This window comes from Marmota flaviventris, chromosome 6 (assembly GCF_047511675.1).
Source record: "Marmota flaviventris isolate mMarFla1 chromosome 6, mMarFla1.hap1, whole genome shotgun sequence".
Taxonomy (NCBI): domain Eukaryota; kingdom Metazoa; phylum Chordata; class Mammalia; order Rodentia; family Sciuridae; genus Marmota; species Marmota flaviventris.
Window position 1 is genome coordinate 120,385,869 of NC_092503.1, and position 17,380 is coordinate 120,403,248.

Below are 17,380 nucleotides of genomic sequence, written 5' to 3' on the forward strand. Positions count from 1 at the left end.
ATAGACATGGAATATTGATAAAAGAACAATGGCAGAGTAAAATTTTGTAGCTGATTTTAGGAAGATAAGAGTTTATTACAGGCTTAATATAGCTCATAGAATTACCAGGGGAATAGAAGGAGCTGAATAAGGCCACTGAAGAAGCCACTCCCTCTTCTCTAACCATGGAACCACACTGGTTGGGACAGCCACATGGGGAAGCCCCTCCATTTAGTGAGCTGCTCTGATCAATTTGCCCTGGTGAGGGGGACTTGCCTGTGTATTGCCTCTTTACATCCCTAAAGTGAGTTATCAGATATGAGGATCTCTCCTCATTCCAACACAGAAAAATAAGGTACCATTTCAGCTGAAAGAATATCTAATCATGTTTAACTCTCACCAGAATGCTTCTGATTAGTCAATCTAAATGATGCCAGAGTTTACCCAGGAAGTGTCATCTTCAATGTTGCACCTTCTGAGGTCAGGATGAATGCACTGGAAGAGGTTGAGGGCTGTTTTATTCCAACCCACTACATATGGGAATAGGGCACTCTTAAATTTTTTTTTTCACTTCTATTAGTAGCATAAGTAATTTTCAGATCAAATCTTCTTCCATGGAAATTATGAATGATGGTCTTATTACAGATTAGATCATGTGCAAATCAATGGTTTTTTGGCCCAATAGGCCTTTTCTACTTAATGTAACAGTAACCACTCCAACGAAGTAAAACAATAAATTCAAGTTAATCTTTTCCTTAAAACTCACAGAACATTAATTTAAATATAATTCTTTACAAGAAATAATTGACTTGCCTGTGTCTTATGGTCTATTTTAATATATTTTTACGACTTGTTTTCTTTAATGAATGATGGCCTTCTTCCCTTTTCATCTCTCAAACCAAAAGTTCTGGTTTCAGTGGAGAAAAGTCAGCAATTACCACAGTGTCCCTTTCAGTCAGCTGTGGCCAGGAATTTTCAGAAAATAACAGAGTAATCCAAGTAACTTCCTTCACTATGTCTTTTTCTATGGTTTTACTCATTCATGACATAGACTTCTTTTTGTCTCCCAATTAATTTAGCTATACTGTCCCCCTGTTTGTTGCTCTCACATGCAAAGTTGGTCCCTGCTTTAGGAATTGCACTTACTGTTCTTGCAGACTGGAGTGGTTTGCTGTAGATTTTGAATAATTGAATTTTTCTTGTAATTAAAGTCTCAGTTTAAATAGTATATATGAGACTAGCCATACCTATTCATTCCCTCAATTATGTTTTTTTTCCCTTTAGGGAGAATTCATTATCATCTAACTTAGAATATTACCTGGCTCATATTACATAATGAAACAAATAAAATATGTATACATTAATCTCACTAAGACATTAACCCCAATTTTAGATGACATTAATCACTATAATATATTTGCATAAATTAAAATAAAGTAGAAGGAAATGAGCTTAGACATATGTGGGTCATTATCAAATGGTCTAATATAATTAAAATTGTTCTAAAAAGAAGTGATAAAGGATGCAGGAAAGGAAACATAATAACAGAGAACTTTCTAAAACCAATTAAAGACAAAACATAGGTTCAAGAAACTCAACTTCATTCATAACATAGGCAAATAAAAATAAGCCTTTAAATAGTATGAATAACTTGCTGGAAACCAAAGATAAAGGGAAAAGCTTTCAACTGATGAGAGGAAAAAGTGCCTTATTTTCAAAAAAGAATAAGAGTTATGGTTGCCTTTCAACAGAAAGAATGGAATCCAGAAAATAGTGGAAAGACAACTTTAAAATGCACCAAGAACCTCCTTGGCCCCCAGAGAAACCTCGAATCCTATAATCTTCTAAAACATTCTTTAGCAGTAATGCTCAGAATCTTTCTGAACTGGCCAAGTAGGAACACAGCCCACTATAATCTCTCTTTCCCAGTGATCATAATGAAAAATATTGAACAGAATGTGTAAAGTGCCACCCGTGGACCTTGAAAAGTAACCAGTAGCAGGAGGAAAGTGGAAACTGAAGAAATGGCAGTCAGGGAGGGGGTTCCTGGTTCTTTTCTCTTTTCTCTCTTGGCTTTGGCTGGGCTAACTGTGGTCATGGAGCAGACAGAAGAAATTCCAAAGGCACTCCCTGTTTCTAGCCAGAAGACTGGAAAGGGGAAAGTTATAGAAAGTATGTGGGAAATACACCTTTTTTGTTTTTGCTTTATTTTCTTTTTCTATTCTAGCTCTGTCCTGGGCATGGCCAAAATCATGAAGCTGCACTAAGGTGCAGTGGTGGAGGCATTAAAAACCCCAAGAGAAAAACCCATTTGATGGCCATAAAAACTGTGACTAATGGAGTTTAGGGGTATTTCCACATTATTTTTCTCTATTTTATTTTGCTAATTGCCTCAAAAGCAGCTCTAATTGGGTGGAATCACATTATAGTACTGGAAACTACTTTGAGAGAAGCTCATCTTTCTGGACTGAGAAACTGGTAAAGGGACCTATAGGAACTGGAGTATGTGGAGAAATGGCACAGAGGAGAGAGTCATTCTATAAATTCATCATAATTCTTGGGGATGCCAGGCTCCCCAAGCTGCACCTGAGTGGCACAGTCTTCCACCAGCTCATCATATGCAATAGGAGCTGAGCTCTAAAATAAACCACCATCCAAGTGCCAGACAAAACATTGAGTGGCATATGCTCAGGGCAGGCACAGAGCAGCATTGCAAAGTATTGAGAAACTGTACTGACATCAGTACTACCATCCACAGAGATGGGACAGAGCTTGCCTTCTATACCTGATGAGGTTAGTTGCCTGCTAAAGCAAAAATTGTAACATTTTCCAGAGGATTTAATAGAACACAGAGCCCACATGTATATTCAAACTGTGAGGAATATAATCCAAACTTATTTGGCACACAAATAATCCTGGGGAAACAGAAGTTTTTAGCAGGGCAACATACCACATTAAAAAAAAAAATGGAGCTGGTTTTTGTGGCATATGTCTGTAATTCCAGTGGCTTGGGAAACTGGGAAAGGAGAATCACAAGTTCAAAGGCAGCCTCAGCAACTTATCAAGGCCCTAAGCAACTTAGTGAGACCCTGACTCTAAATAACAAATAAAAAACTGTTTGGGGATGTCACTTAGTGGTTAAGTGTTCCTGGTTTCAATCCCTAGTACCCTTCCCTCAGTAATCTGGAATAAAAAATGACCTAAGCAAAATAAAAATTCACTGACAGATTCAATAGCACAATGGAAATGACAGGTAAAAGTGCAAATGATTTTGAAGGTGGGTGAATATCCAGTATACAATTTGAAAAAAAAATGAGTATTAAAGAAGTGTACAGAAATTCAGGGACCTGTGGGACAATATCAAAAGGTCTAATGTTCATGTCACTGGAGCCCCAAAGAAGAGAAGAAAGAGATAAGTTGCGTAAAATGTACTTGAAAAAGAAATAAATTCATATTCAAATACAGAAATTTACAAACTGAAGAGGCTCAGTGAACCCCAGAAAAGATAAAATAAAACAAGCACCAGAACCATTCTAATCCAATTACTGAAGATTAAATATAAAATGTATTTAAAAGAGCCAGAGAAATATGATAAACTAGATATACGAGAACAATGATAGCAAGATGAGGTGACTGGGGTGATGAAACCTGTGGTTCCCATCAGGGAAGCCAGCTGGGCAGGTTGGAATGCAGGCCCAGAGTGAGGGAAAGCGTGAACATGCAGTAGAGCTGGGAGAAGATGAATACCAACAGCAGTTTGGGGGCTATGGGGGACTGAAATATCCTTTTATTACCTTCTTTATTAGGTCTTTTATAATGACTATAATCATCCATAAGCATGAAGACTCAGTGATACAATAGGTTTAATGAGGATTGTCATTGGATCTTGGCAGTAGAAGGGCTGGAATATGGTACCTCCACCATGACATTGTGGTCCATGTGATGTCAGCTGCAGCTGCTGTGGGAGGTTATGAGGAAATCCAGACTCCCTCCCTCAAGCACATCTTGTCCTGCTACTCAGAGCCATCTTCAGGGCCCATCTGGTCTATGTTAACGTGTAGCCTAGGAACTTAGGGGTGTCAGTGCCCCTGGAGCTAGTTAGTCCTCAACCAAGATGGGTAGAAGACAATAGGTAAGATTTTTGTCCTTCAGGTGACAGGGAAGTGTTCTGCCAACTGTGCAGCAATATCATCTCCATTGCCCAGAGTAGTAATTTTAACAACATATCCCTTTGTGTGTGTGTGTGTTTTCTCCTTCCTTTACTCTTTCTCTATCCTTTTCCAACATTCTTGTTCCCAATTAAACCACCAGTACCTACGTCCTTGTCTTAGACAGGAGAACCAGTTTCAGATGAGTTAGTTATCTGTATGATCCTCATTAAGGGCCAGGCTAAATGCCAAAAAAAATATATATACTGTACTTCATGTTTTATCAAGAATGTGGACCTACACTTAATTTTCCCCCTCAAACTACACTTATTTTTTTCTAATATAATTTCTTATCTCAAGCTCAGTAACAGGTTTCCAGTAGCATTTATTCCTTTGTAAATTTAGAAAGACAAGAAATCACTAGTTTTTGAATATGATGAAGTTGTTAAAACTGTTGTCCTACATTGCTTATCTGAGAACCATGTGTCCCTTTTACATGATCTACAGAACCCTTAAACAGAGTCTAGAAGCAAATAAATAACTTATTAATCCCTTTGGTATTTTCTTATCAATACATGCAAAAAAATACTTTTTTTCCACGATTTTATAACAAAAGAGAAAACAATTTATTTATATCCAAATAATTTGCTTGTTCTTTTTGTCAGTATAAAACAAGATGAAGCTACCAAAAATTAGAATTAACATTCATGATTTTAAAAAGGAATATCTGCAAGAATGAAATCTGAAGCAAATAGATCTTCTGGGTCACAGGATACCAAAGCCTGATTTATTATTTTTAAATGCTGCTTTCCCACTTTTTAGTAAACTTGCTATACCACTTCTCACTTTCCTTGTTTCTTTATAAGACTTTGCTTTTCCATGAAGAACTCACCTCTTCTCTCTTGTCTTGATTTGTGTCACCTGAGACCTGCCACTTCAAGTTTCAGGTCTAAGTTTGGCATTTGTAACTTAGCCTCAAACATCACTGGGGAGATTCATGTAGGATGGTGACTGTGGAACTGGAAACTACCCCTACTGCTAATCCCCTGCCTTCAGAAAAGGAGAAAACAGACTCTCATCAGGAGGTTGCTAACCCAGAACACTATGTAAAGCATCCTCTACAGAACAGATGGACATTCTGGGTTTTTAAAAATGATGAAAGTAAAACTTGGCTAGCAAACCATCCACTGATCTCTAGGTTTGATACAGTTGAAGACTTTGGGGCTCTATACAATCTTAGCTAGTTGTCTAGTAATTTAATGCCTGGCTGTGACTCCTCAAATATTAAGGATTGTATTGAGCCTGTGTGGGAAGATGAGAAAAACAAACAGCAAAGACAAAGTGACCTCGATGGCTTTTGTCTAGAGACACTGCTGTGCCTTATTGGAGAATCTTTTGATTACCACAGATGTATGTGGAGCCGTTGTTCATGTAAGAGTTAAAGGTGATAAGATAGCAATATGGACTTACTGAATGTGAATACAGAGAGGCTGTTACACATATAGGGAGAGTATACAAGGAAAGATAGAGATTGCTTATCAGTCTCATGAAGACATAGGTACTAAGAGATGCTCTACCTCTAAAAATAGGTTTGTGTTTAAGAAAAGGCCTTCTGAGTGTTCTCAAAGAAGACTGCCTCAAGTAATTGAGATTTGGGGGTTGAGGCAAAGCCTCTTCAAGGGCAGAGTGGACTGCACTTAATTTTGATTCCATCTAAATGTTGCAAAGATATAAGGAAGTCTAATTTACCTTTGTCTTGTATTTTGATGCTCATTTTTTAAAAAATTAAAAATAGAGTGTCCACTATCCCAATCAAAGAATTACAGTCAACACAATCTCCCAGATTTCATAAATGTGTTCCTGGCCCATTTTGTATTATCTTAATAGAATTGCCATTACAAACAAGTTTTACCCATTGACAATATTTAAAAAAACTTGCATTTCTATACCTTAATAAGAAAAAAATTGAATTTATGTTCCATTGTATGCAGGGCATATTCTGCTGGTTTGAAAGAATATGATGCATACAGTTTTCTAGCAATTTTCTTTGTTTCTTTTGACAGCATTATATTTACTCTACTCTTGATGATGGGTGCTAGATTTTAATTTATTTGTTTCTCTACTTGATAACACTGGTGATTCTGATTCCAGTTTTCCATTTCCCTCATGTTACATGGGTGAAGCATCTAGGAATATGACACAAAAGTGGAATAAGTATTAATTTTGTGCATACTTTTATTTTTTGTAACTACAAAACTTTGCTACAAATATATGCATTTCATTCAAATAAGGGATTTTGTGTGATTTCATGAACAGAATTATGGATTATAAAAAAGTAACATCATAGTTACATTTCTAACTAGAATTAGTATGCCTGATTTCATATCTTTATGCTGTATTTTAACACTTTGTATTACTTAGGTAATTTTGCTTTGGTTAAAAATGGCTCAAGCAAAAAAGCAGTCCTACTCATTTTAAGACAGTGTACAAAATGGTAAATAAAATGTATACAGTGAATTGTACTTTAAACAAGAAAAAATCACTGGGATATTCTTTTCGACTATTTTCCATCATAAGATCTCTTCTAAGAAGGAGAACCATCATTCAGAAATTATATGCTGTGACCAGCACAGCCAAACTGGTGGTTCTGGTGAGGGGCCATGGGGAATTAGAAAATATAGAGATTCACACATGCATATTTTGCAGATAAAGCTGGCATCTGGTGGAGCATTGCTCTCTGATGGAGAAGCAGATCTAGAGAGTTACACCAGCAATATTTATTTATGTATGTCTCATTATCAGGATAAAGATATGCAAGCATTATTCTTTATACTCAGGTAAGTTACAGAATTAAAAACATCTGTGCAGCTTCTTCATAGTTGCAATCCACATTGCAATGTGCAATGTTAGGAGCAGTTGTGCAGAGCTTAAGAGCGTACATTGTTTAAGCCAGCAGGCTCAGAAGTAGCAGAGTTGGTGAAACATTGTGGTTGTCTAGAATGAGAATTTCTCTATTCCTAGGAGCTATGTGCCTGAGATCAAGGTAGAAGCTGATAAGACTCTTGCACAGATCTTCCTCAGGCAGGGCATTACCATAGTAGCTAGGCATGCTATACCCTCACACAGATATTTTCCCAGGTACCTGGTGTGCCACAGGTATAAGGTCATCAAAGACCCCCCCAATCTCAGTCACTGCTCTCTCATTCTCTGTCACTGCTCTCCACAGTTATATACTATTTTTTCCTATGCTGCCTATGCATAAATATCATGCACCTAGACTAGGTCCTTTAGTGAAAATGGTATGAGTTAGCATCACCATCTCCTCAAAAACCTATTTTGAGGTTACTGAAGGGCATACATTTAAAATATTGGGTGATTAACATATTCAGGAATTATACAATATTTTATATAATAAAAGTGCCTAAGTTATAATGTCAATAATCTCAATTTATGAGTTTGAGCATGGAGTGGATTTAAATGTTGTTATCCTATTATAAATGTCCATAGGGGATGAGGCTGTAGCTGCCTCTGGTATAGGTACCTTTATCCAATATATTGCCTCTCTCTGTGTGTTTTCATTGATGTCACCCACAAAAGGATCAATGTATGGGGCACTTTCTGAGACACACACAGCATTTTCTTATTTTCTTGTATTCACTTCTATCTTCTGTCTGGCTAATCCAGAGAGCTTCCATCTCATCTGTGGTGAAATATGGGAGCAGACATCTTGCATCATTCTGCCATCTTCATAAATCTGACATTTGTGGAGAACATTTTGATTTTATATTCTTGAAAATCCATTTTTGACCTTAAAAATGTTTTATTTCAAGTTTTTATTTCTTCCAAAACTTTTAGAATGCTATTTTAAAACTCAAAACTTAAGCATTGCTCTTTGTTTTTCCACAAAAATACTACATTTATGGAATAAAGTATTCACCATACTCACTGACCCCAAAAAGGATAAAGGCAGAGTGAGAGCATAAAGGAAATGCAGAATGTAAAAAAAATCTTTTATTATGATACAATATCATTTTGGTACTTCAGCTGTGGTGTTATTAATATGGCCTGATGAAGAAGTTAAGGACCTAAGAAATCTGATAAAATTTCAACATAAGCTCTTCCATTCTTGTGCACAACTTAAATGAGTTCTAGGAAAAAGATAGAGGAAAAGTATACTCTAAGCAAAGACACCACAGAAAGAGATTTATTTATTTAATTTTCACACAGATTTTGGATGAGGGTGATCCAAATCCAAGTAGGTAAATGGGTGGGACAGATCTCTTTGTAAAAGGCAGGCAATCATGTAATAATAAGTTGGAAGATTTTATAAGAGTAAGTAATCTCTGTGGGAAAAATGTTTCATGAATTCCACTCAAGCAGGGCAGGGAGGAGGGCATGGAAGGAGCAATACGATAAACCAGAACAGGAAGTGGGTCTAAGTCATATAGCAAGGCCTGCACAGAGAGCTAGAGTCAGCCAACCATTCCTCTTCTTTCTTGTAAATTGTGATTATCTGAAATAGCAGACAGCATGAGGTTGATGGAACCTGTGCCCCTGTCCCAAGATCAAGCCATTCTTCAATTAGCCAAGAAGTCTTCCAAATACATTTAGGCATACTGCATGCCAACTCTGCACTCCCAGGCTCCCTATCTCCAGTTCCAGTTATAACACATCTGAATCCTTACCTCTCTGTTTTCTAGGTTATCACACATGAGGTCCTATGGTGGCTGGAAGTTCCACGGGAGTCCAGGACTTGGATGATGAAGATGGTGCCTATTACAACACCCATGAGGCCAAGAGACAATCCCAGGGCACAGACCAAAGTCTTGTCAGCTCTGCCATAGGGGTTGGAAGCTCAGGTTCTGAGAAAAAATAAACAGTCACAGGACAGGGTGTGTCTAGGGGGAAAATGGTGCATGTGTTTGAAAATGCACAAGACAACTAGACCTTGGGGAAGAGTGAAGTCAATTATTGACAACTTTGCAATTGTGGGATATAAAGTTGTGGCAATGGGGGTTAAAGGGTTAAGACAAGACAATGTAGCTTGGGGATTAAATTGGAAGGTAGACAATGATGATGGGATTTAAACATACCCCAGTGCTTGAGGAGAAACTCTTCTAGGCTCCTGTGTTCCACCTTGCAGTCATAGAAATCCTCAGTGGAGGGGACAAAAGTGAGGTAGCTGAACTTGAGGAAGGAATGATCACTCTTGGGATAGAAGGTGGTCTCAGCAATACCTTCTGGAACTAAATGTCCATTGGAAAACCAAGTGATATTGGTCACAGGAGGAATGATGTTATCCAGTAGGCAGATGAGAGTGTTGGGAATGCCCGGGGTCACAGGAAATTTGGGGAACCCAGCCACTTCAGGGATTTCTACAATGAAAACAGCACATTTATTGTTATTTATGATAACTGTGCTTCAATATTTTTAACCATTTTGGAGGAGCCTAGTATTCTCCAGATACTTATGATATATTTTCTTGTCATTTTAGAATATTTTTATACCAATTACTGCTTCTATTTTTTCACTTTGAAATTTAGAACACGTCTCTGTCTTTGGGAACCCTCAGGGCGTGTGTGTGTGTGTGTGTGTGTGTGTGTGTGTGTGAGAGAGAGAGAGAGAGAGAGAGAGACAGAGAGACAGAGGGAGGGAGACAGAGAGAGAGAGAGAGAGAGAGAGAGAGAGAGAGAGAGAGAAATGAACCAGCTTAGAGCTTATTAGGCCAAGAAGTTGGGAATATCCTTGTGTAGGAATTCAAGGAACATCTCATGGAACCTAGCAGAGGGATATTTAAAGTTAAATAAATATGATGTGGACTAAGTATTTGCCAATATGTGTACTAGAAATGGGGAGGAATTTACGATGTAATGGAAAGAACACCTAACCCCCGGGGAAGGAAAAGATCAGACCTGGACTGTGAGGTAGGCACAGCGTAGAAAAGCAGAATGTGGACACTTACCATTGGTGGCAGGTGTAAAGTTGGAATCTTTAACCAAAGTGTCCAGATTTTTTTTTGACCACAACAAGGTTTCTCAGGGCCTTCTGAATTTCAAATGTCGTGAAATTGCTAAACTCAGGCTGCCTCCACACAGTCTCCTTTTATTCCAGGTCGATGTAGAATAGTTCATCTCCATCAAATTCTTAGGTAAACTGGCCATAGTCACCATATGTCTGGTAGATATTTGTGCCATAAGTGCCGACATGATCAGCTGGAGAATTCTAGAGCATGAAGATGAGAATGGGCAGGTGAGATATACGGAGAGGAAAAAAAACTTCATAAATAAGAAGGCATAAGAAATACTGCGAATATTGCAGTGTATTACTCTATTTGGTTGCTCTAACAAAATATCATAAACTGCTGAGAGCCACTGCCAAGTTGGAATGACGCATGGCAATTTCTTTGTCAGCCTACCCAATGTTGCTTAGAGGAAGGACTCTCCATATTGGACCCAGGTCATTTGCAGTGACATTGCATGTAAGGTGACCTTGCTCAAGGACCAGGGTGGATCAGGGTTTAGGGCTCTCCTTGGGTTTAGGGCGGTTCCAGGTTTAAGGTGTACCCTGCTGGGAATAGGGCGTATCCTGCTGCCTCAGGCGCGCCGGCTCCTTGAGTTCCCGTTGAGTTCTCTCGGGATTCAGAGAGTATTTGGGATTTTGCCCAGAACGTGTGTGTAAAGTGCCGGTGACAGTTCGAGAATAAAGAGTTGCTGTTTGAATCTACAAGGTGTGTGGTGGCTTGTGATTTTTGTGCCCAGCCATACTGTGGCAATAAACAACCTGTATTATTCTGCTTATGGACTCCCAAATCCATGTCTTTCCCAATTGCATTTATTCTATCTCAAGAGTCTCAGAGGTTTTTGACTTGTTTTGGCACCAACATAAAAGTCTAAAGTCCAAACTCCCATCTAAATATCATCTAAATCAGATATCCCTGATTCAAGGTATTCTGAGGAAAATTATTCTCCAGTTATGAATCTGTGAAATCAAACATGTTGTGTGCTTCCAAAGTACAATGGTGGGGCAGGCATCAGATAGACATGCCTGTTCCAAAATGGAGAAGTAGAAAAAAAGAAAGGAGTGTCAGGTCTTGAGCAAATCCAAAAACTTTCAGATAGAAAATAATTTTCTTTGGTTTGATGTTTTGACCTCAAGTGTCTTCTGGAATAGTATTTGGGCCTACAAGGCCCCAGAATGTACTGACCCCAGGGCTTTGAGAGTCTCCACCTTCATGCCAGTTCTTTATGGTGGACTTATCTAGGTATTGGCTGTGTGCCTGGTTTGTACTGCCCTGGATCTCCTGGGCATTACCCTAATAGGGACTTTTCTCAGTGACTTCATTGTTTCCAGGGCACTTGCTCTCTAGGCCTTTGCTGGATGGTAGCAACTCCAATGACCTCTGAAGTGTATTTGAGGTCATTCTTCCATTGCCTTGGATAACAAGTCCTGGTTTCTCTTTAGATGGCTGACTAATCTTGCCATTGTTTTCAGACTAGCACCTGGTTTTGGTTGAGATGACTAATCCTTACTAATATTCTTATTAAATGGTCCCTTGGCCATCGCCTGCTCTTTCCCAAACAGACCGTCTCATTTTTAACAATAAGTATAGGCTAAGGATTATCCAAATTTTAAAGTTCTGCTTATTTTTTATTATAAATTTCATTTAAGTCATTTATCATATAGTAAAAATAGCCAAGAATACCCACCACTATGCTGAGAAATTTCCTTACCCAAATATACAATTTAATTTCTTATAACATCTACCTTCTAGGAAACACTAGGATACAAACACAATTCAACCACATTCTTTGTCATAGGAAGGATCACCTTTACCACAGTTCCTAATAACATGCTCTTCATTTTCAACTGAGGCCTCATCAGAATGACCTTTACTTCCGAAAATTTACAAGCAATTTTTTCAGGATTACTTTGATTCTTAGGTATTACTTAGGTATTTGTGGTGAGCTGCTTCTGCCGTTTCTGCAGACTATGGTCGCCATTACAAGATGGCGCTGGCTCCGCTGTGGTCTGTGACAAACAACTCCTTATTTGGGAGAGTTGGCACATGATTTTTCACCACCCTATGAGAAAGCTCCACGTGGCAGCTTTGCATTGGGGCTTGAGATGCTTTATTAAGGCTGGGAGGGGCATCCGAGAGGGAGAAGAAGAAATATCAAGGGCCTGAATAAACCGCTGAAAGAAGATTCCTGAGTTGCGTCTTCCTTGCGGGCAAGGGGTCGCGACAGGTATTCACTAAGGAGATTGAGGCTCTCTCTTTATAGTTCTCTTCTTTTCCTTTTGGGCCTCTGCAAGAATTATCCTTCATATTCTGTCCATATTGTGTGGACCTTTTATAGCACACAGCAGAAAATCTTTGCAGCCTGTATCCATTTTGCAATTCCAAAGCTGTTTCCATACTGGTTACACCAGTACTGTACCATTCTCCTGGTACCTATTTTCTATCTTATTCCATTTGGGGTTGTTTTAACAGCATTCTATTAACTGGTTGAATTATAAACAGCAGAAATTTCTTTCTCTCAGTTCTGGGGCACAGAAAAACCAAGATCAGGACACCAGCAGATGTAACTTTTGCTGAGCCTATTCTCTAGAAGGCCATCTTTTCACTGTAACTTCAATAGCAGGAGGGGCAAGTGAGGCTGAGTGCAATAGCATACACCTGTAATCCCAGTGACTCAAGAAGCTGAGGCAGGAGGATCACAAGTTCAAGAGCAGTCTCAGCAACTTAGCAAGGCTTAAGTAATTTAGTGAGACCCTGTTTAAAAGCAAAAAAATAAAGAAAGAATTGCGGATGTACTCAGTGGTAAAACACCCCTAAGTTTAATTCCTAGTACAAAAATAAATAAATAAATAAATAAATAAATGAAAAGCCAGTGAGAATTTTTAGAAATATCTTAAAGGGCACTTGTCTCAGTCTAATAATCTATTAAAGTCCCAATCTCCTAAACCATCACCTCAGAAGGTAGGATTTGAACATACAAATATGGGTAAAGGACTAATAGCATGTGGTTTCCTATTTTGCATAGTCTGATGTCAAAGTCCCCATTTCTGTCTTTTTCCTCTTTAAGTTATTGAGACATAAGGTTTAAAAATTGACTGTTTTAATTTTTAATTAACTAAAAATTAAATTTGTTTTTATGCAAATTGTCTTTTCCATGATATTGTGTGCTTCATGAGAAATAAGGATGTTATGTTTTATTCCCTTCTGTACCTTGAGTACTTAGTAGACTTCATGGCATATAGTAGGAATTCAGTAACATTTGTTTGATAAATAAATAAATGATGATTAACAAATATGTTAAAAATTTCATTGTATTCCATTCTTTTATATTTTTCTTTGCTTGGATTTTTTTTGGGGGGAGGTTAAACTTTAATGACTGTTTCAGTGTCCATGATGTAGCAGTGTAAAGAGCTAGAGAGGAGGCTGATATGAACTGGGGTGAGTCATAGATTAAGAACAGAAAAGCAGAGAGAGTTACAGAATGATGTAATTTAATCTGTTTTGCCCTCCTTCTAGTGCTTTGATGGTTAGATGTGACAGGACTTGGAGTTTGGGCTGAGCAGCTGAGACTAACTTATTTCTAAGTCCTTAGGTTTTCCATCACACATTATCCCAGTTATCTGAGACAAAAAAACCAAGATGTTACACTTATAATAATGCCAAACCTTGGCACTTATAGAGCTCTTTATTACTTAGAATATACATTTGATTATTTGTTTTTATTTGTGTGTTTCTCAGAATATTGCGGCAATTAATTATACACATGTGAAATCTGAAGAACAACATATGGAACTGACTTGCTCAATGTCATTCTGCTAATCATTTTAATTTTTCCCATTCTAATGATCTTCAGTCAAATTTATTCTCCTTGCCTCTAAAGCCAAAACTTGGAAAATATAAATTATGTTGAAAACAAACCAAAAAGTGACATACTATTTTCTGTATGGCAAAAACATTTATGGACTTAGTTATCCTAAGAAAATGGATAAAATAAGAATAAATCAGCAATCACTTTGAGAAAGACTTTAAAGTGGGTGAGGAGTAGTAGGTTCATAATCTGCTGTGAAAGGAAAGCAATATACTTGGAGAAAGATCTCTAATTTCAGGAGTTATCATAAATTAATGGTGTAATCATAAATTAATACTGTAATAATGCTTGAGTGTATCATTTGGTTCTGACTTTAGAAAGACAATAATGCCCTCTGTGAATACTCAGTGAGAGGTGGACATTGTAGAATTCAGTTTAGTCTACTAAGATTAGGTTTTAGGGGTTTTGGTTTCTTGGAGGGAAAATAAGTATAACAATTCAGATTCAGGGGAACTGTGGTTTCATATACTACTATGGGGCAACAAATTTAGTCAGGTTTTTTTCAATTTTCTTTCACAGTCCTAATCCTCAACCATGTACTCACCCACTATGTCCTCACCTCCACAGGGGCTCCCAATGGCCAGCAGGGTGAGGGCCCCCAGGATCAGAGCTTTCTTCATGGCCACCCTCCTCCAAGGGAATCCTCAGAAGTCACTTTTCTGAATAAGGGAAGGAATGAGAACTGGGCAAAGAAAGTGACCTAAAGAGAACAACAGGAAGAAAGCATTAGGAAGAGCCCAGAGCTACCCTTGCTGTCTTGGGTTTCAGCCCATTAGAGAAACCCCTGGAGCTGACATCTCAGTTGCCAGTTGAAGTACTTTTACAAAGAGACCTGTGAACTTCCCCTGTTTTGAATGCTGTAGGAGCACAGATTCACAATGGAGCAGAGGGAACTTTCATTCTGTAGATGGAGGAGAGGAACAGGAACCTCCATGGACCCTGGTAGAATGAGAATGTGCAGATCTAGGGAGGAGCCCTGGGTGGATGTTGCTGGGAAGCCTCATGGATGGTCACTGTATGGTGTGGATTGAGTCCGTATTAATTATTACTGCTCCAGGAAATTGTTATTGTGTCATGTCCCACTCCACCCCACTTCACATCCCTCTTCCTAGTGTTTTTGGTGACTGGGACATTATAGAAACCAAATAAGCAAAATTTTGTTTTTTATGTGTTTTTTAATATATATTTTGGGTTAGTTTTATCCTCAAAAATCTCAATTAGTAGGAATCAAGTAACATTTTAGGTTGTCCTACTTCTGTACTTCTAATTAAGCAAGTTCTTCATTCATAGTCTCAAAAGCCCCAGAATTTTAAACATCTGTATTTTCAAATACTTAAAAATTTGTAGTATCAAGTAGAACCACCCACACTGTCATATCCTTTTCTACATCTTCCTGATTTTTTTCTGCTTTATGTGCTCCTTTTGGTCTTTCTGTGATGGTGTTACATATTTTAAATTAAAGTTTGTAGATATGGTCATCAATGATAATTGCCTCCATTAATTATGCCTCCCAGAAACCATGAGCCACTGTGGAGTTTCACATGTATCTAAAGTTGGCATTAAAAATTCTGCCATAGATTTTGAAGCTACTGACAGTCTTATGCTTCATTATTTCCACAGATGCCTCTGTAATTAGAAGGTGTTTCTGGTTCCATTCAGAACCTATTCAATTTACTTTGTAGCTTCTAACTTTCTGTATAACACACCATAATTGTTCCTTTTATCATTCTAACTTACATTCTGTCTTTACAAATCTCTTGAGTTTCTAGCAGCAGACCAAACACTTTTTGCTATTTGATCTATTATTATTTGATAAAAATTTTTGTTTAGTAGCCTGAGATTTTTAATGCATGAGATCTGAACATCATCAAACAGTGTCTAGTTTAAGAGCTCAGAAAGGATAAAGGAAAGTCTAGGCAAATTCCTGCTACCAGATAATAGATGGCAGATTTGTATGTGCATGCATGCATTTGTGTGTGTATTGTGCATGCAACTTTGAGGAAGATTGGGGGAGATCAGTTACTTTTTCTGTTTTTCTGTCTCCTTTATCCATTATACTTTTTTCCCCTTTTGGTACTGGGGATTGAACCCAGGAAAATTCTACCACTGAGCTACACCTCCAGCCCTTTTTAATTTTCATTTTGACACAGGGTGTCACTTACTTGCCAAGGCTGGCCTAAAACTTGTGATCCTCCTGTCTGAGCCTCCCAAGTCTCTGGGATTACAGATGTGCACCACTGTCCCCAGGTATCTATTAAACTTTTAACCACTTCTTGGTTGTTTTGAGCCTAATGTGGTAACTTTACATTTAGCAAAGCAAAGTTCTTAGCATAATCATCTGAGTAAAAAGAAAGAATAACATTTTGATAATGACTAACACAAGGTTTCCTTTTATTTGAAGAGGAAAGAAAATGTCTTCCTTCCTAATTTAGTGGGAGGAGATGGAAGCTTAAATCATGTAAATTTTTCTAACAATTTGCTAGTCTTCTCAAACATTTAGAAGTATATTGTAGGCAAATATTATTTGATATAAAATGTTATACTGAAACTGAATGGTATACAGTGCTCATCCTTCTTTTCTTTAATGCAGGTTTTCTGAGTGATTCCCTGAACAGCACTCAAGTTAGTATTAGTCAACACGTATAATACATTAAAAATCTATATTTTTTCAAGTGCTGTAAAATTCAAGTTTTTCTATTAGTTCCATAACCTCTTTGTAGTCACAGCATCCACCTGAGGTCGAAGTTCATCATGGTAGCAGAGCTGAGCAAGACTGAGGATAGTGCATGGACTTCATATTAAAAAGATAGGAATTTGGGGCAGAGGTTGTGGCTCAGTGGTAGAGCACTTGCCTGGCACATGTAAGGCACTAGATTTGATCCTCAGCATCACATAAAAATAAATAAACAAAATGAAGGTATTGAGTCCATCTACAACCAAAAAAGTGCATTTAAAAAAAGATAGGGATTTAAGTTCTCTCTCATTTATCAGCTACATAGCTTTGGACAATTGGTGTACATAGTTTTAGCACAGTGTTCTTATCTTTAAAACAGAAATGGTAAGTCTTACCTTATAATTAGCAGACCAAACACTTTTTGCTATTTGATCTATTATTATTTGATAAAAAATTTTGTTTAGTAGCCTGGCATAAAAACCATAAAGAAAATGATAATGAAGTAAATGTAACCTAAATCATATGTAAAATATGCATTCAATTAGTTGGCATAAGGTATTCATAAATCTCCTTTCATCATTTTGCTGTGTGTAGGATCTGTATTGATAGACCTACTTTCATTTTCTTACTGGTAATTTCTCTTGATCTCTTCTTTCCTGGAAGATTATACATTTTTATTAATTATTATACAG

At 37.7% G+C, this 17,380-nt stretch overlaps 2 pseudogenes; one reads left to right on the top strand and one right to left on the bottom strand.

Moving 5' to 3' along the window:
* The first annotated feature begins 5,131 nt into the window (after positions 1-5,131).
* On the top strand, positions 5,132-5,828 carry LOC114099284 (eukaryotic translation initiation factor 4E pseudogene; annotated as a pseudogene).
* Positions 5,829-8,823: 2,995 nt separating this feature from the next.
* On the bottom strand, positions 8,824-16,767 carry LOC139706127 (HLA class II histocompatibility antigen, DQ alpha 2 chain-like; annotated as a pseudogene).
* Positions 16,768-17,380: the final 613 nt, after the last annotated feature.